The following is an 11,857-nucleotide window of genomic DNA, read 5'->3' as shown; positions in this document are numbered from 1 at the left end:
GTCCGCGGCTAAAATCGAGCGTATCACCGGAGTATACAGCGGACCCCCATCGAAGTCACTGCGCAGAACCAGAAAGAAGTGCGTCAAACCTTGTATGGTCCACCCACATCAAAATCATCAGTGTACCGTAACCACGCCGGCGATCTCATGGGTATAAGTAAAGTTAAGGGAAATTCGAAAAGTCACATCGTGCTCCGAATGTGCTCCGTCGTGTACACACTCGAGGACTTGAACGGGGTACAGTTGCTCGGGAGAGACCGAACATAAACCAGTGGCGGCCGCTGCAGACAAGCTTAATCAGGTGGAGAAGATCTTAAAGACGGAACATCGCCGACGAAAACTGTACTATTGGGTGAAGTGGCTCGGCTATCCACGCAGCTTCTATTCTTTGGGGTCGGCCACGGACGTCAAACCTATTTAACCCTAAGGTGACGGCAGCGTCTGTCACTTCTCATCGGCCTGCCTCAAGAGATGGATTACTGCGTACAACTCTTGCGCGGAAATAAAGGCACCGTGGCAGACGTGCTTGGTGATCTTCTGTACATCAGAGTAGGTGGGTTGGCCGCGGAATTCAGCGTGCAACTCCTCCAAGACCATTCATTATCTACAATGGCAATTGTAGACGCTCCTTCTCTAGCCGCTTACCTGGGAGGCTTCTTTCCCACCACCGCCGCCGCCGTCGCCGTCGCCGTCGCCGAGTAACATCGCATGTCGACTTAACAGCACTGTCCCGGGCAAGGGCCTGACGTCCACACCGCTGTCCAAAATAAGCGAATGTCCGACATTCGTACACCATTCGTAGTCCGTAAAGGGCTTTCCAAATTGCAAGATCCATTTCCAAAACAACGTTTAACACTAGTTAAGACAAAGGTATGTACGCAAGTATACAAATAGGAAATAAAGCCGGTAACACACAAGAGAGAAGCGGTCATCGGTTTTCAATGATGCCGGGCAGACAGTGGATATTCCAGGCATGAATTCTACATCAAAGTTCATATTGGGGGCCTCCGTGGCTCAGTTGGTTAGCGTGCTAGCGCAGCGTAATGACCCAGGAGTCTCTCACCAATGCGGTCGCTGTGAGTTCAAGTCCAGCTCATGCTGGCTTTCTCTCCGGCCTTAAGTGGGAAGGTCTGTCAGCTACCTGCGGATGGTCGTGGGTTTCCCCCGGGTTCTGCCCGGTTTCCACCCACCATAATGCTGGCCGCCGTCGTATAAGTGAAATATTCTTGAGTACGGCGTAAAACACCAATCAAAAAAAAAAAAGTTCATATTCGTAGTCCATGATTGAGTTCCAGGTCAAATTATACAAGGTATTTCGGTCGCGCTTTGATTGCATCTGTTCATAAATGTATCAGGCATTTACCGGGGAGCGGGACGCGTCCACGAGGCCACCCACCTCTTCCAGGTCGAATTTTACGGGATCTTCCGGTCCACCCCAACCCCGAAACAGATACCGACCACCGCTCCTTAACACCACCTCGGCATTGTCAGCGGACTGACGGGGTGTGGAAATTTGTTGGTAGAGCACGCTCAAGCTCTTATTCACCCACCCCCGCAACTCGTCGTCTGCTCTTACGGGAAGTGGCTGCATATGTACGCCACGTTACTCAACGTTCGGTTTGAAGAAGGTGCGCCCAGCCCGTCAGCATTCGACCCGAGGGAGCGGAAATTACTCGTCGTGGGCGATTTGATACCCGAAGCGGACGAACGGGTGACAAAGCTCTTTATCAACGGCAGGTACCACCGCACTATCAGCTTCGTGTAAATCGTGCAGAACTTGTTCAACAAAACAAAGATCATGTTGCCATCAGTCTGAACGCACACTACATGGTGTTGTTTAAAAACCCGAGAGACGCTTCTCAAATTACCACGATCACGTAACAGATTGCTCCGGAGCGGACGCAGTACGTGCGCGAGGAGTTTGAGGATGCCAGCGCCGAATCTCACGGGAACTTTCTGGAGGATTTCAAGCAAGCCATACCCGACCAGCTACGACTTTGCAACCACATCTTCCCCGTAGAGATTCTGCACGCATACCTACCCAAGTCATAAAAGCTTGAAACACCGGCTCCAACGTTACGCGTCCTTGCTACCCTTGCTGGCTCGAGCCACCCCAGCCGTTCAACAAGCCGTTCCGCGCGGCAACGATGCGGGTTTACTTCCATGTTTGTGTAAATGTGCGAAGAATGTGTTAGATGGGACTTACTCGGGCTCAGAAGGTGAGGTTACAGCAGCACAAGACGGGTCTTCGCACCTTAGTCAAGAAAAGTGTTCCCCTGCATAAGAAAGGACACATTGTTCATCGCAGTGGTTTAATTGGAGCGCTGCTCGCCCCCTCGCTCCGTCATAGGATCCTCCAGCAATGCCCACGTGAATGCCATCTCGCAGTAATGGAGCACGCCAAGAAAATGGCATTGGTCGAGCCGCGGCTCTTAGACACGCTCACACAGACACCACCCATCTCCCCGTTCCCTGTGCCCAGTACCGTCAATGCCCTCAAGGCCCTCGATCAGGAGACGGCATTGATCCTTCGCGATACGACCCTTTCGGACGATGAGAAAATACAGTGGTATCGCCACACCTTTTAACGGCGCCGTGCGTTTAAAAATCAATACCAAGCCTCACAGCACCCAAATCCGACCAACTAGCCCGCCGCCAAGTCCATCGGTCGTTTGAGCGAGGGGGAGATTTTAGAGAGCGTCCCCATCTCTTTACGGCGAAAGTCTGCCCTGCGTCTCCAGCCCATTAAAAAAAAATTCTTCTTCTCGGTGGACGGACCGCGGGGACTGAAAAACCGTCCCCAAGAGTAACATGATCGACTTGGTGAACGACGCCTCGCGTGAAAGACAACACTTCCAACCCACGGGTCGGGAGGACTCCGGCCGAGGGCTGAAAGCCGTGAACAGACCGCGAGACTGGGTACCTAACCTAACACGGTAGGGCGACACTGCGCGAGTGTGTGTGGGAAAAGATGGATACACCACCCCAGACGAAAAAATCCTCTACAACACCACGGTCTCTGCCCGCTCGTTCTCAACCTCTTGCCTCCCAGTACACTACTCTCCTTTCCTCTCCGTATTCCACGCCTTCTACCTCTATCATCACCACCATAACCACCACCACCGCGCCACGCCAACGACCCACTGTACAACAACAGGGGCGACCCGGACTGCGTGCCTCTCCAGCCACCGCAGAAGTGGTGTCCGTATAAATACCGTGGTCAGATGGGAAGACGGTTAGTCTGCCCGGAAGAGATCACCCCACAAACATATTTTACATGTCGCTGCCCAGTGACATTTCGCTCGTCTATTTTCCCAACAATACCGTGGCGCATTTCACCACCAAGCTGTCACCGCTCAGTAATTTGTGTGGGAATGTGGGTTGATACAGTACCCCCACACCTGGTTCAGCGTTTGGCAAGACGAAATGAGATATGTCATAGACTCCAAACACGACCCGCACCACACTACGCATAACTTAAAATTGCCAGGAGGCTATTACCCTTTACCAAGGGGCTGACAGGCTTGTTGACCAACACAAACATCGCCTTGCTCAAGTCCCACGCCAATGCTTTGATAACGTGCAGCGAAATATTCCTGAGTTCCGCGTAAAACCAATCAAAAAATGAATAAATAAAAGAATCAAACCACGCATGGTGGGTGGCACGATGACGCCACTGCTGCGGCTAGTCACAACGAAAGGGAAAGTAGGGGAAGCACACCTCCAAGACCTTCCAACACGTGGAATACATCCCCGTGTGGTGCAATCATTTCTAGACGGTGGAAATTGATATTGTGACGACACGGGGCAACCCGTGCCATTCGAACGCGGTAAAGTGGTGCTGACACTTTACTTTCGACAGCGGTGCAAGCTGGAAGAGGTGGGTTACCTGTGTTTTGGGGTGCGGCAGTACAGCGATATCACGGTTTGCTGGGCAGTTTCATCAAATGTTGCATCCCTTGTTAACGCTTGCCGCACAAGCGTTGGGAAAAACCGCGTTACGTACAGGACTGAAAGTGACGACATGTGAGGTGGAACTTTGGTCAGCAGTGACGTTGATTTGTGGACGTTACCTAATGCCGACACCAGCTTTCGAGAGAGTCGGTGATCTATGGGTCCTACAGTCCCATCGCCTGCCTGAGCGTCGTAATTCCCGTGGAATTTCTAAGCACCAACGCGGACGATGACACTGACTTGGACTTGGCCAACACCATATTGTACGTGCAGGCGAAAATCATTGACGGCAAGGGAGATGTCTTGGAGGCCGGCAAGAGTGTAGGTTCGACCAACCTGTGGCTGCATTCGCTGTGGCAACAGGTCGTCTCCCTGAACGAAAATTCAACACCGCTTCCACCAACATGTACCTGTACCACGCCTACCTGGACACGTTGTTGTCTAACTGCGCAGGGGCTAAGAACACCCAGTTCTTTTCCGCCATGTGGTACACGCACACCCCCGAGAAGTTTGACAGGACAGATGAGAGCAACACCGGGTTTTACAAATGGCTGCAACGCACAGCCCAAGTTCCGTCGGTAGACAGGCTGGGGCGCCTGCACTGCGACATCTTTCTGTAATGTCGTTACCTTCTCAACAACATGAGCATCCGCATCCGACTCATCCCGTCCATGGACACGTTTGCCTTGATGTCAAAGAGACCAGCTGTGGTCAACTGGGGCATTTGAATGCGTTAGCCAAAGCCAAAGTTTAGTACCCAAACCGCAGCGTGCTGATCAAGTATTTCTCCAAGCCCAAAGGCCACACCCTCATTAATTTTTTATTATTTGATTGGTCTTTTACGCCTACTCAAGAGTATTTCACTTAAACTACGGCGGCCAGCATTATGGTGGAAGGAAACCGGGCAAAACCCCGGGAAAACCCACGACCACCCGCAGGTTGCTGTCAGGCCTTCCCACAAATGGGCCGGACACCCTCATTAACGAACAAAACCGGTTTCTGGGCAGGTTACCGGCAGGTCCGTAAAGTTTGGAAGGCTCGCTCTGGCGTGCACTCCTTTACTTGGTAGGCACGGGTAACTACCAGCCCGTGAGCGAGGTACCATTGCAGTATCCGGGTGGCCAGCAAAATTTCCGTGCCGAACATACTCCCTATCAGCTTTCACCTGAAACAGGACATGATGTCTTTGACGCGCCCACTTCCAGGCGAAAGTCTAGAGGGCGTCAACCCTCGTTGATCGTTGTAGCGTAGCCAACCCTGGCGTGGATGATTCAGGAGACAGCCGTTGTAGTGGTAATAGCAACCGTGGGATTCGAAGAAGCTAGAACGTTCCTCGATGTGGGCGAAACCGCCTACGGGGAGTTGGCGATCATCTATCCATTTCTCTGTGTGGTTGACCCTGTGGCAGATGGATACGTCCGACTGCCAATCCAGCCATTTTTCTACCATACGCATCGCTGTGCCGGAGGAAACGAACTTCTCCCTGTCCCGTCGCTATCGGATGAGTGACCCTCAGGCATGGGTCAGGCAAGGCAGGCCAAATACAAAGCGTTAGCGTCTGTCTGCTGACAGAGCTTACCTTCCCGTATACGAGTCACACCTCGTAATAACGATGGAAAATGATGCTCGGCCCGCCAACGATGTTTTTATTCAGACAACCGTGCATGGTAGAACTATTTTCCCCCGCCGCCTCCGCCTCTGGTATCATTTCCAGGTTGTTGTACCACAGCAGCAGGTCCTGCGATGCGCATGCGGTGTGCATCCTTCAAGTCCCCTGCAGGGTCTTGTACTCGTCGTCTATGCACGGTTGGTGGGCAAGATCGTTGTCAAAAGCGTGGCGGAGTTGGGAGCGCCGTTTCCACCAGCCGGGCGAGAAAGTCTATGTAGTTATAAAAAAATTGCCTTTGGTGACACGGCAGTCGAAGGCTTCAACCCACTTTTCGTAACTGTAATTAGTGGCCAAATAATTTCGAATGTTCAGAAATTTTAGCTGCGAAGTGCTGATGGACATGTAATTGTTGTTGCGCTTGATGACACACCCCAAATCACCGTACTTGACCAGGTGGGGGTAAAGCTGTTGCTTGGTCAAGTTCAGGCCGTACTTGCCCGAGTTGAAGCTGATGACAGGGAGCTGGTCGATATAGGCCATGAATATGCCCCGCACGCCGGGTGTAACACTGTTTGGTGTCATTGGGATGGTTACGAGGTAAACCATCATCCGTTCGACGAGAGCATGGGGATCACCGGTAGAGATGAAGCACACGGGCTGGTCGTAGTCGGGCATGTTGGAGCCGAGTAAAAGTTGTCCATGGGGACGAGCTGGTATACTTGAATGTTCCCCTTTAGTAGGCTCTCCATCGTGTCCAGCGCACTGGGAGGCACACCGCGGAAATGCTTAGACTCCATCTCTACCGTCTCGAGATAAATTCGGTGGTGATGTCAAGCCTGGTTCTCGCAGTTTTTGGAGATGGCCTTGTCCAGATGCACGGTGACACATCGTATTAAACACAAATGATCCGTATAAGGTCCACCAGCTCCTCACACTAGCGTGCGCAGTGCCTTATTATCCTGAAGGTAGGGTTGCCACGTGACCCCGCCCTCACTGATGGTCTGATGGGGCAACTTGTGAACAAAAAACAAGACGTTAGTCAAGAGATCTACGGTCCAGTTTTTGTTGGGAGGTTGTTGCTGCGCCCAGGTGAGTGGGTATGTGCTGGGAACGTGATGTGAAAAGTGACTCACCTCTCCCGTCTCCTTGTGGCGTAGGATGTAACCGAAGCTGTAGTTGACGGTGAACGCTGTGGGCTGGTCATCATAGATAGCGTTCAGGTACACGTCCATGGCTTTGAGATCGCTAAGGCGGTAGTTGTAGAGGTCCTGCACCAGCTTGCCAATATGGAAATGCTGGCGGATGGAACGTCAAAGCTGCCGGTACAGTTGCCTTGCATCACTCACTGTTAGTCTGTGGGTTGGGTTGGGTCGGATTGGAAGTAGCTTATTGGGATGTTCTACTTTTTCTTCCTCCACTCATCCGCCTCTGGTCTTGCTTGGACACCTCATTCGAGCTGGCTTCGTTTGCGGAGGATGGATCTGCTGGCAAGACCGTGGAAGTCGTCGCTGCTGCTTCTTCAGTGGGTCTCTAACATAGGAGCATTTACAGGTGTGGAACATTATACTGCATAGTATAGTTTTAGTATATAGTATACTGTATAACTATAGTATAACTATAGCACAGTGAAACTATAGTATAGTATAACTATAGTACAGTATAACTTGCCATGGTGTGGCGCCCCGCACACAGTGTCTTCCAGCGTCCGTGGGAGCTTTGCCGGTTTTACCATCGGGGTGATTCCCCGAAGAAGATATCAGCATAAGGATATATGACATATATGACAGTGAGCGGATAATAATAATATTATTGGGCATTGCAGAAATGACGAATATCAAGGTCTTTGGAACCAATACCACAGACATTGTAGAAGTGACGCTATAATTATATACATATTAATAACAAGAACTGTTACCGCCTTCCCCGCGGGGCGAGCGTCGGATATTAATGGTAACCACAATGGATAATCACAAGATCCAATTCCAAAACAACGTTTAACACTAGCTCCCAAAGACAAAGGTATGTACAAAATTATACACATAAGAAATAAAGCCGGTAACACACAAGAGAGAAGCGGTCATCGCTTTTCAATGATGCCGGGCAGAAAGTGGATATTCCAGGCATGAATAGGTATCTCAGTCGCGCTTTGATTGCAACTGTCCATAAAGGCACCATGCAGATGTAATGAGCATGGCTGGCTTTTTAGCCCCTAGCCCCAGGTTAAGCGGTATTAGATGCGGTTGAACACAATGCAGATCGCCAGAGATTCTGAACGCTCTGGCAATACCTGCCAACGAGAGTGTTATAATCTTTGTAAACTTTGAGAAACTTAGAAAGCAGGCGTTTCATGGAGTATCTTTGACTAACCAATTCCGATCACTCTGCATAAACCCGCCCACCCCAGCAGGACACGGAAAACGCCAGGAGCGGGGTGGCGATCCATGGCACGCGGGCGACGATCCCACATATAAACAACGCTTAGTCTTTCTTGTATATTTTTCTTCTTACTGGCACCTGCAGCCAGTTCACCCCTATATCTGTATTCTCCATGTACATTTACGAGGTTACTGTTGACTAAGCGATGCCCTAACAGGAAAACATAAACTGATATCAGTGAAGGTAATGTTGACTGTTGACTAAACGATGTCCACACAAAACACATATACTGATATCAGTGAAGGCAGTGTTGACTGCTGACTAAGCGATGTCCAGACAGGAGAACATATACTGATATCAGTGAAGGCAGTGTTGACTGTTGACTAAGCGATGTCCAGACTGGAAAACATATACTAATATCAATGAAGGCAGTGTTGACTGTTGACTAAACGATGTCCACACAAAACACATATACTGATATCAGTGAAGGCAGTGTTGACTGTTGACTAAACGATGTCCACACAAAACACATATACTGATATCAGTAAAGGCAGTGTTGACTGTTGACTAAACGATGTCCACACAAAACACATATACTGATATCAGTGAAGGCAGTGTTGACTGTTGACTAAGCGATGTCCAGACAGAAAACATATGTTCATATCAGTGAAGGCAGTGTTGACTGAGCGATGTCCAGACAGAAAACATATACTGATATCAATGAAGGCAGTGTTGACTTTTGACTAAACGATGTTAAGACAGAAAACATGTACTGATATCAGTGAAGACAGTACTGACTGTTGACTAAGCGATGTCCAGACAGAAAACATATGTTGATATCAGCGAAGGCAGTGTTGACTAAGCGATGTCCAGACAGAAAACATATACTGATATTAGTGAAGGCAGTATTGACTGTTGACTAAGCGATGTCCAGACAGAAAACATACACATGATTACATTCCCTGTGTTGCCACGCATGCAAACAGCTATATGTAACTGGGCTTAAATTACCTTGAAAAATGTTGGTGTCCAATGAAGTATATTCAGTTATATCACATAGTTCTGCTGCACTATTAACTCAGTTTCACAGTTGAAGATTGTGTGACGGGACATGTTGAAATTGCACGCACAATTAACCCTAGATTGAGCCTCAGTGTCTTTCAGGGATAGACCGGCCCGGATAGTTGGTAGAGCGTCCGCTTCGGGACCGGTAGATCCAGGATCAATCCTAGATCGAGTCACACCTAAGACTTTAAAAGAGGAAGTTGTAACTTCCTCGCTTGGCGTTCAGCATGAAGGGGATAGTGCAACGACTGGTTGACCCGTATCAGTATAATGGCTCGGGCGGGGCCGCTTACTTGCCTTCGGTAAGTCGTCTCAGTGAAGCAGCACTAAATAAAAGATTATACGTACATGCACCCTAATGATTCCTTCGTCGTCATATGACTGAAAAATTGTTGAGTACGACGTCAAACCCCAAGCACTCACTCACTCTTTCAGGGATAGGGGAAATGGCAGAAAGGTCTCTCCAGTCGCAGCCTCTGGCAGGGAATTTTCACCAACCTGCTGCCTCCAACTACTCCTTTGGCTTTGTAGGGCAGCTTTCATAGGGATTTTCATGTAATCTAACATGGAGTTTGCAGAGGAACATAGAGCGTAGTCACATGTCACACTTCACTTGCCTAAAGTCAGTGGTTCACTACGTTCAGGCACTCATATGTTCCCTCCACCCATGGTAATAACCGCTGCCGCATGTGCGAATGTTCATGAATACGGCATTGTATTGTATCAAAGTGCATTGTTCGCGGGCTTGCGCAACCTTCACTGTTAAGGCTAGCCCAAAAATTGTGCTAAGGTTGTGCACAATTCACAAACTTCTTGCAGTTGTGTTCACGGGGGCTGTCTTATGAAACAGTCTCGTGATGCATCTGGCGTGACATCCGCAGCAACATAGCATATGTAAACATATAAAGGTATATAAAGACCTTGACACAGCACTAAGGCAACGTTCTAAGACTGGCTTCAGAGGTCAGTCTGGTTTGTGGTGTAACCATGTTATTGTTGTGGTCCTTTCTATAACAGTGTGCACAATGTAGCTTGTAAACAGTATGCACAATGTAGCTTGTAAACATGCAGTATGCACAATGTAGCTCGTAAACAGTATGCACAATGTAGCTTGTAAACAGTATGCACAATGTAGCACAATGTAGCTTGAAAACAGTATGCACAATGTAGCTTGTAAACAGTATGCATAATATAGCATGTAAACATGCAGTATGCACAATGTAGCTTGTAAACAGTATGCACAAGGGAGTTTGGAAACAGTATGCACAATGTAGCACAATGTAGCTTGTAAACAGTATGCACAATGTAGCTTGTAAACAGTATGCACAATGTATCTTGTAAACAGTAAAAGAGGATTTTAATTCCTGAAAAGTGAAAAGCATCGGCTGATTATAAGCAGTTAACCCATTGACCTTTCCGCCCGTGAACAGCAGCTCAAAATCTCTCACACATTAAGTGCACGTCAACTTATTAATCCTTACATTTGGTGTTTATACAAACCTGGGGATGATTGGACATTGCCCCTGGCTCCGCCTAATTTTCTCCTACCGTAATATAGGCCGCCGCTGTAAAAGTGAAATAAGTAAAAGTAGAATACCAATCAAATAAAAACATGTATAAATACAATTTTCATGCACATGAAGGCAATCAATCAGTCAGTCAATCATTCAAACAACTGGGATGCATACTGAAAGCACAAATACCACGGTAGATACACTATAGGTACTGATAAAAATAAAATTAAAAAAAAGAAAGCCGAGCTCTGCTTGGTTTCCTCTCATCATAATGCTGACCACTGTCGTATAAGGATTCCTGAGTTCGTCGTAAAACACCAATCAAACAAATAAAAAAATAAATACAACCCTAAATATAAAAATCTGTGCTATTTTTTAAAATAAAACACCAGGTTTTCATCTGATACAATATTGTAACGTAACTCTGCCATGCATGGTATGACCATGGACGTAGAGCTACAGAGTTAAATTTTTGTGTGTCCACCACTTTGTACATATACTTCTAATATTTATGCTCCACGTGAGGTCACCATCCCCACTTCCCCAATCTCCAGCCCCCATGTCCTCCAACTCCAAGTGAAGCCCCATTGCCTCGTCATGGGCAATTGTTTTCGCTTATGTACACGACAGTTAAGCAGCCTTGGTGAAAAAAAAAACGTTTTCATATATCTGCGTTTGTTCATTAAGTCACGTTCACACTTGTTCATTTTCTCGTAGCCATCATTCATGCCCGCCCCTTTCACTTTCATTTGTGTTGAACCCGGCATGTTTAAGTCAAGGGGCGGGGCTTGTGTAATACCACGCGTCCATTGATATCATAGAAGCCCCGATCGTTCTGATTAGCTGACGTGCTCAGGCCAGCATGTCAGGTGACCGCGCGGAAAAAAGTTAACCTACATTAGGAAGTTTTCAGGCAATCCAAGTGTTGTCGTGTGGGTAAGTACATAAATATTTCATATACTACAACGCGCACTGATTACGGAGAACTTGATTGTTTTGATGACTAAGCGGATTTGTTCTCACTTACTGTGTAGAAACCCACTTAGTTACTTTCGGTGTTTGCGAGTTCGAATCGACTTTGCGGGACGTTTTGATGTTGTTGTTGTGTAGAAATGTTGGCGTTACTTTCGCTTTGAGGATAACTTTCTATGCGTCCGCATCTTAGGGTAGTTGTTTTATGGATTTGTTTAAGTGAATATGTTATGCTTACCCAACACAACATTTGACAGATCGCCTGATACGTGCCAGGCCATCTTGATTTTAATAATGCGGCTTTAATAGTCTGTATAACTTTTAGCTCAAGCTAGGTTGCTCTGACTTGTGGTTTGGCAAAATTTTG

The 11,857-nt window shown here is 48.0% G+C and overlaps 1 protein-coding gene across 1 annotated transcript in view; it reads left to right on the top strand.

The window, feature by feature from the left end:
* Window positions 1-11,420: 11,420 nt before the first annotated feature.
* The window catches only part of LOC135472406 (GRAM domain-containing protein 2B-like), a 94,011-nt gene continuing 93,574 nt past the window's right edge, over window positions 11,421-11,857 (top strand). The window contains exon 1 of the mRNA XM_064751895.1: window positions 11,421-11,454. The gene's annotated coding sequence lies outside the window, so the exon portion shown is untranslated. The remainder of the gene's footprint in view (window positions 11,455-11,857) is intronic.

This window comes from Liolophura sinensis, chromosome 8 (genome assembly GCF_032854445.1).
Source record: "Liolophura sinensis isolate JHLJ2023 chromosome 8, CUHK_Ljap_v2, whole genome shotgun sequence".
Taxonomy (NCBI): domain Eukaryota; kingdom Metazoa; phylum Mollusca; class Polyplacophora; order Chitonida; family Chitonidae; genus Liolophura; species Liolophura sinensis.
Note: the sequence above shows the minus strand (reverse complement) of the source record. Positions and strands in the feature narration are given on the sequence as shown.